General features: G+C 37.9%; 1 protein-coding gene across 1 annotated transcript in view; it reads left to right on the forward strand.

The window, feature by feature from the left end:
- The window catches only part of LOC115212195 (rab GDP dissociation inhibitor alpha), a 65,919-nt gene that overhangs the window by 7,036 nt on the left and 49,927 nt on the right, over nt 1-8,956 (forward strand). The window lies entirely within an intron of this gene.

Below are 8,956 nucleotides of genomic sequence, written 5' to 3' on the forward strand. Positions count from 1 at the left end.
ATGTTCCTTTCTGTTGAAGAGCATATGCTTGAAATGTAAAAGACTTTTTCATTTTCCCCGAGTGTCAAACTAATACACTTGCTTGTTGTTCATACACGTCTTCATCTTTTGTTTTTCCATAAATTTTAACTATGTATAGATAGATAGATCCATGCTAGCATGGAAAGCGGACGTTAAACGATGATGATGATACACATACAATGGGCACCTTTCAGTTTCTGTCAACTACATTCTCTTAGAAGGCTTGACCCGAGCCAATAGCAAAAGATACTTGCCCACAGTGCCAAGCAGTGGGACTGAACCTGGATCAATGTGGTTGGGAAGCCAATTTCTTATCACATAGCTAATGCAAGGAGGAATACTAGAACTATTAATATTTAGCTGGAGCAACAGAATTTGCCGAGGGCTGTTTCATGCATCAGCACATATCAAACCCCCTTTCATAAGTGCTAATGCATGAAACTCCTGGCCCTTGAGTCACTCTGTTGCTTCCTCTAAATATTAATGAAAGAAATAAATACACACACACAAGCACACTTTCAGTTTTTGGGTTAACTCAGGACTATAGTGGGAAATAGTTGGCCAAGGTGACATGTAGTAGGATTTAACCTGAAACTGTATATTTGGGTTCTGAACCTCTCAACTCTGTAGCAGTACCTGTGCCTGCACAAGAGCAAACTCTGATGCAAAGTCTCTATTGTTTGCTGTATCAAAGTCTATATTTAATCTCAAATCAGTGACATTAATTTTGACTTTAATCAAAATTTAAGCTTATAATGAAATATTCATTTGTCAGCTCATGTGATAGATTAGCATATTTTTTTTTTAACCAACATTTGTTTCTTTTGTTTGTTTGTTCTGTAATTTTTTTGTATTGCATAAATACAGCTTGGCAATTTAAAACATTTCGTTTAAATGGTTTTTAACTGAATGACTTGGGTATATTTTGTATCCTCAATCATATGACGCTTAGCCCTTTCGATTATCAACCCAGCTGAAACCACCTCTGGCTGTGTAATACAAATGTCTTGTTTTCAAAAGTTCTGAATTAAAATCTTCCACCAAACCTTAGTCACAATTTATGTCCCAAACACTAGCTTAATGATAACTAAGTTATTTTACTAAATTAATTGAAAGAAACAGACAGCATCTCAACAGAAGTATGGTGACGAAAGGGTTAAAGTAAGTTATATACGGATGAAGCTGCTACTTAATAGGATCAATTTGGGACAGTCTTTTAGACAAGAACAACCAGTGTGGTAAGAAGCTTACTTTTCAACCACATGGTTCCAGGTTCAGTCCCACTTGCATGGCACTTTGGACAAGTGTCTTCTACTATAGTCCCGGGCTGACCAGAGCCTTGTGAGTGGATTTGATAGATGGAAACATCATATATATATATATAATTATTAAAAAAAAAAACGAAGAATAAAACAACATGAGGATGTGGTACGTGCAAAGTATTAAAAGAATGCTCAGAGAAGGAACGAAAGGGTGTTTCGAGCAAAGCTCTTCTTCAGAAACAGGAGACAGGAAAGTCCAAGAGAAAAGGAAGATGGAGGGGAATAAATCACCAACGATCCTATGCTGTAGTGTCCGTGTTTGTTGTCGTCATCCCCCCACCGTTACCATTTGACAACTGGTGTTGGTGTGGTTATGTCCTCCTACCTTAGTGGTTCAGAATGCTAGGCTTTAAAAAAAAGTACTAGGGTCCTTTCATTCAACTAAAAATTCTTCAAGGCGTTGTCCCAGCATGATTGCTGTCTAATGACTGGAACCAGTAAAAGAAAAAAACAAAACAAACTTGATAACATTAAACAGGAGGTTTGAGTATATATCCTTTCTACTAGGAGCACAAGGCCTGATGTTGGTGGGGAGGGGGCTAGTTAATTACATTCATCCCCAGTATTCAACTGGTATCTATGTTATCAACCCCAAGAGAATAAAAGGCAAAGTCAACCTCTGCAGCATTTGAACTTGTATCCTAAAGATGGGTGAAATGCCGCTAACCATTTTTTCCACTTGCTAACGATCTGTATATTAATTGGTTTGTTTGTAGTTGTCTACCGACATTTCTGTATTGTATGATTTTGGGATCATTTCTACTCTGCATCACCTTGGCATGTCTTCTGTTACAATCCTTGGCCAACTAAAGCTTTGTGAGTGGATTTGACAGATGGAAACAGTCTTGCCAACTGAGTTGGTGATATATATATATAAAAGCTTAGGTATGTTTTGACCAAAGATTAGTCCAGGCCATGTCTAACTTAATAGCACAACCTGACAAGATTATCTAAATCCTTTATAAGTCAAGTTTTATGGTATCACGGTCCATTCAAGTTGGGATTTTTTGTTGAGTGAGTTGTATCCAGGTGTGTGGGTGGCTTATCTTGTATTCCTTGAAGAAATTTGTCCAGATTCCCTATAAAGGTGTATCCCTCTTTGATCTGTTTTGGGACAATGTTAAATAGGGCAGGGCCTGTTGAAAAAAAGAAATTGTGTTGCAGTGTATTTATGTGTTGTGATCCTGAATTGGGTAGGGGACATATGGCCCGTGGTCCTAGCCTTGGATGAATTTTGAAGCTAATGTTGAGGTCATTTGGGCAATGCTGGTGGTATATCCTCCACATCGTGCAAATGATGTATTGTTCACGGTCCCAGTAATTGAGATCAGTCATGCCCTCTGGGGTGATTCAGTTTTCTAGATGTTTTGTTTTGTATGGGAAGACCACAGGGGAGTAGCAGTATTCAAGGTGTGGCTGTACAAAGGAGAAAAGTGGAATGATGCCACCCTGTTCTCTGGACTGGAATGTGTAATGTGAAGAAACAAAAGACCTGGTAATTCAAACATGACTCCGATTAGAGATGGATTTAAAAGACAAATGTACATGATAGACTAAAAATATATAAATACATTTTTTAAAGAATCTATAAATAAATATATTAAGAATATATATGTATAAATTAATAGATTTTTAAAAAATCTCCAGATGGATGTATAAAAATGTTAAAACATGAGTGTATAAGTAAAAATATTGGAGAAAGTCTGAAGCGAAGTAAAAAATACAATGAGGAGCAAAATTAATATGTATGTATGTATATGTATTTATATATATGTGTGTGTGTGTGTATATATATATATGTATATAAAGGGATCTCCAGTTTGCTTACTTGGTTCGGGTTTTAGCTTTATTTCATTAGCTATGAATACAGTTGTTTTATCAGTAGCATCTCATGATGAAATAATTATTCTCTCTGCTGTCAGTTGTATGTAGAGAAGCAACATAGCATCACGTGCTGGCATTACTTTAACATCTGTTGTGGACTTCTTTTTTTTTTTCTTCTTCTAAGTAGATTTCTGAGAGCCTTGTTGTTTCAACTGTCCTTTACCCTTGAATGCCTATAGTGTTCATTATTTTGCTGGCTTATTATTTGTATTATATATATGTGTATGTATATATATATATATATATATATATATATATATAATACAAACATGCACACACATACATTAGTAAATGTCAACGCTGACATAAGATTGATTTTTCTTTTCCTTCAATATTTCACCACACTTCAATCTTTTCATTTTATAATAGCTGTTTGAATATGAGTTTAAAAAAATTTTTTTTTTATTATTATTTTCGACTTGTTTCAGTCATTTGATTGTGGCCATACTAGGGCACTGATTTGAAGGATTTTTAGTCTAATGAATCAACCAAAGTACTTATTTAAAAAAAAATTCTTCTTTTTAAGCTTGCTATTTGTCCTATCGGTCTTTTTTGTTGAGTTGCTAAGTTACAGGGATGTAAACACACCAACACCATTTGCAAGTTGTGGTAGGGGATAAACACTGACACACACACACACAAACATGACAGGCTTTCAGTTTCCATCTACCAAATCCACTCACAAGGCTTTGGTTGGCCTGAGGCTACAGTAGAAGACACAGATCGTGTCGTATAGCCAGCTGGAAACAATGTCTCCTGGGGCTAATTTGCAGTAATATTTGTCCTAAACCAGGACTGCCATGTTATGTTGGCAAACAATCTTTACTACAGAGCCATGTCTAGTTTGCCAACTAATCTGCAAAATTAGTCAAGAAGCATTGGAACAAATATACTTTACAGCAGTCATTTGGTCTCTTTACCAAGTTCAAATTCCACCAATGTTTTCTGTTTCTGGTGGGCGGTGGTGGTGGTGGGGCAGTGAAATAAGTCAGATACGGAGGTTAATGGTAATCAACTGCTTCCCCTCCTCTCAAAATTGCTTGCCTTCAGTCTAAATCAGAAATCTTCATTTTATTGAAAAAGCACCATCCAAATGTGGCCGATGCCAGCGCCACTTTGACTGGCCTCTGTGCCGGTGGCATGTAAAAAGCACCAACCGATCGTGGCCGCTGCCAGTATCCCCTGGTACCTGTGCCGGTGGCACATAAAAAGCACCCACTACACTCACGGAGTGGTTGGTGTTAGGAAGGGCAACCAGCTGTAAAAACACTGCCAGATCAGACTGGAGCCTGGTGCAGCCTCCTGGCTTCCCAGACCACGGTCAAACTGTCCAACCCGTGCTAGCACGGAAAACAGGCATTAAATGATGATGATGAAGCAGCAGTTTGCTAAGTCATGAAATGGTGGCTTACTCACTGATGCAAATAAATAAAATGAAATTTTTTATGAATTTCTTAATTTCATGGATCTTTATGCAAAGATTTTGAAAAATACAAAATTGTCACTACATGTTCTTGTTTTATTTCCCAGAAGCTGTTAAATCAGCATTATTGATGATGGTTTGGAAATGTGTTTCCCGACCATGTGGTTTCGGGTTCAGTTCCACTGCGCAGTACTTTAGGCAAATATCTTCTACTGTAGTCCCAGGCCAACCAAAGTCTCTGGGTAGATCTGGTGGATGGCAGGCGAAAGCCCATTGTGTACGTATATGTATGTTTGTGTGTAGCCTTGTTGTGACATCATGTGATTGTTAATGATCATTAACCATCATACAAGGGTTGTTGTTCATTTCCAATGTTCTGTGTGAATGTGTGTGGCCATAGAGATATTTCTTCATCATCATTAAACAATGATGATGATGGAGAAATATTACCTTTTGGAAACAGGTGAGGATTGGTGACAGGAAGAGTATCCAACTTTAGAAATTCTGCCTCAACAAATTCCATCTGATGCATACAAGCATGGAAAAGTGAAAATTAAAAAAAAATTTTAATGATGGTGTAAATTCTGTAAATGAAAAATGCAATTAATGTATTTACTCTGCTGTTTTTTTTTTCTTTATCTTTTGACTCAACTAATTTCAGCCTTTTCTGAATGGTCCCAATCCAAATATGTGTTTTCCAGTCTTCTAAATTCTAATATATTTATTACTTACTTGCTTGTGTGTGTGTGTATGTTTCATTGACATATTTAGTGTTTACTATGGCATCAGTTAGTCTTGCAAAACCAGCAAACGCTGGAGCGAGATGAGGAGGTTGGGTATCTGCATGTGGGCCAGGATCACAATGGCCAACTAGGGAAAATTTGAGATATACATCTGCATCATTTGGGCATACACTGCATTCTGTCCTCTTCAAAATTGGTTTTTGGTCAGGGTCAGAGATCTGTGGAGCTACAAAAAGCTACATGACCAGGAGGTATACTATTGAGAGAGCTAGACTTATACAAAATATCTGACCACCTTATTTTTACTGAATTCTTTGTATTCACATTTTTGATTTTGTGTTGATTTCTTCTGATGATTACCAATGTCGTATTAATTCCTTTCCTCAACTTTTGCTCTGAGCTGGCATAAATGGTGATGTGTGCAACTAAAAACATTGAGTCAGATCTTGAATCAGTATCTCGGCCTACCTGTAATCACTGAGCATATCAGCCTCTGTTTGGTGGGTTCATTAGTTGGAGCAAAGCTCATCCAATCTCAGGTGGGCATGAACCCAAAGTTAGTTGGATCTCATTGTTGATGGCTTGCTCAGTCTATCTCACATCCAGAATGCATCTCATGCTACAAAGGTGGAAGAGGTTGAGCTCCAGTTCTATGAAGCAATGTCCTTACCATGCAGCTTCATGTATATCATCAGCTTGTTCGACCTAATGCTTTTTGCTAGCCTGGTAAATCATCATTTAACACCTATTTTCCATGCTGGCATGGGTTGACAGGAGCTGGTAAGGCTGGAGAGTTGCACCAGGCTCCATGTGCCTGTTCTGGTGAGGTGTCTATGGCTGGATGCCTTTCCTAATGCCAACCACTTTAGAGAGTGGAATGAGTGCTTTATATGTGTTGAGGCTATTTTCTTGATATTTGCCAGCTAAGTGGACTGGAGCAATGTGAAATAAAGTATTTCACAATGCATTGCCTGGTCCCGGAATTGAAACCACAATCTTGTGATCTCTTTTTTTATCAAACAGTTACTCATTGCCTTCTTACTGTTGCAGCTAGTAGTCATTTGCATAGCAATAGTGTTTTCTGGACCTTGCTTCTTGCTGCCCTTAGTACTTGTATGGTTCCTCACTTGGAGGGGGTCCTCTAATACTGCAGCACACTTTACCTCAATAACAGTGGTAAACTTAATTCAGTAGAGCTTGCTTCAAACTTGTTTTTCGTTTTGTCATATTTGTTCCCTGAAGGCCTTGAGTGCTATAAATGGTGTCCTTGAGAGAGTCCCAGCTTAGTTGAGCATCTCCATCTGGTAGACTTTCAAAGGCATCAACCTCTACCAATTTGATGAATTCAGTCACATTGGTTACTGGACCTTAACCAATGCACTGCTTACCTGCAGACATGGTGTAGGGCATCTCCTTTGGTTGAAGTCTTATAACAATTCAAGAAGTGACACCAATATATTCTTGGAAACCAGCAGTTCTCAACTGGGATCCATTTAGTATGTTTCCACAATGCACAAAATGTTTTGAACATTTTTTTAAATACAATTCCTATTAATATTTAATCCTAGAAATATAATAGGATTGTTTGAATATTGAATAGTTATGGGGGTCCAATAGAGTAAAATAAGAACCAAAAGGGGTCCAAAGAGAAGAAATAGCTGAGAACCACTGTCCTAGACCAAAGTTCAGCTCAAAGTGTCTTGGCAATATCCTTGTCCCAAACACCTCTGCCAGCTTTTATGTACGATTGACACCTATTTTTATTAGATGAGGAAAATAATTGTTTTTAATTCATTATTTACAGTAGTTTCTCTTCTCTATATTCTTATACCAGTTTCAGTTTTCAGAATCTTAGACATTTTATTAGTGAAATCCTGAAGCCCTGAAAAGAGCAGAAATGCCACCATCATTGGAAGGCATGATGGTAGTTGGAAATGAAATGCAAAGCATAAAAAATACTTTGTCCTTTCTTCCCACTTCACAGAACAAATTACACTTTTATGGATCCTGGTCTGGGAAACCCATCAGTTTTTACTGGGCACTGCACTCATCTGTAGGACCTGTGACTGTAGACGAGGTTGAAAGACAGTGTAGAGAGCACATGCTTAAAGGTAGTATAATGAGTACTTGGGACTGAAGTGTCAAGTTGTTCATTTATAACTGATATACAAAAATGTACCGCTCCTGTTTAAAATTATGACTCACCTGCCAGGTTAATCATCATAGCTGATGCGTGTTTGTGTGAAATCACCCTCCCCTCGAGAATTATTTCAAGTTAAGCATAGGTTCTCTCATTCTCTAAATCCTGGGATGTTTCATTGGAATATTAACTACAAATGATATAAATCGAATCACTTTTCAACTGTGCTGTACTGTAGACATCTGAGAGTCACCTGTCAGGTGGGTCAGAATTAGTATAAATTTTCAGTTCGGTATGTGAGTTAAGTGGTTTGAAGGAAGCTTATTTTACTGAACACTATATTTCCATTGTCATTGAGAAATTATATGTATGCGCAGGAGTGGCTGTGTGGTAAGTAGCTTGCTTACCAACCACATGGTTCCAGGTTCAGTCCCACTGTGTGGCACCTCGGGCAAGTGTCTTCTACTATAGCCTTGGGCCGACCAAAGCCTTGTGAGTGGATTTGGTTTACGGAAACTGAAAGAAGCCCGCCGTGTGTATGTATATATATGTGTGTGTATATATATATATAATGTATGTATGTATGTATATGTTTGTGTGTCTGTGTTTGTCCCCGTACCATCACTTGACAACTGATGCTGGTGTGTTTATGTCCCCGTAACTTAGCACTTTGGCAAAAGAGACCAATAGAATAAGTACTAGGCTTACAAAGAATAAATCCTGGGGTTGATTTGTTTAAAAGGCGGTGCTCCAGCATGGCCACAGTCAAATGACAAACAAATAAAAGAATATATATTTATATATTGCGTGTGTGTGTGTGTCTCTAAACATCCGTGTGCGTGTCCCCCTCTTATATAAAAACCCATTTCCTTTCTTCTTTTCTCATTTCTAGTCTATTATAGTAGTTACAGCTACCAAGCTTTGCTCTCAAAATGCCATGAGGTAATTTGTAATTTTTTTTTTTTTTTTGACACAGGAAGGCCAATGGGTTGAGACAGTCTGACTAGATTAGCAATTTCACGTTATGTCATTGCATATTTATCATACCTTTCCCAATGTGTAATCATAGTTTTTTTAACATATGACAGCCAAGAAAGAAATGTGTGCGGCATGATTGGTAAAATTGTACTGATTCATTGTGGTTGTTTAGTCCCATGTTGGCCTTGATCAAAGACATACCACTCGTGGCCATCCAGTCTTTGAAGGGTATCTAGGACTATGTTAATGTTGTCATTTCTTTCTCCCAGATTGTAGATTGTGATGCAAGTGAGATTTGGCTGCTGTTTCTAGCACTTTCAGCTACCATCTGGTCTGTCAGTTTTAATAATTAGCCAGGCAGAGGAGTCGCAAGTACTTGTTATGTCTCCGTTTTAAATATGTTTCTATAAAGGGTGAGGGTTGGATTTAATTTCGATCGGTCATA

Source organism: Octopus sinensis, linkage group LG1, assembly GCF_006345805.1.
Source record: "Octopus sinensis linkage group LG1, ASM634580v1, whole genome shotgun sequence".
Lineage (NCBI taxonomy): Eukaryota > Metazoa > Mollusca > Cephalopoda > Octopoda > Octopodidae > Octopus > Octopus sinensis.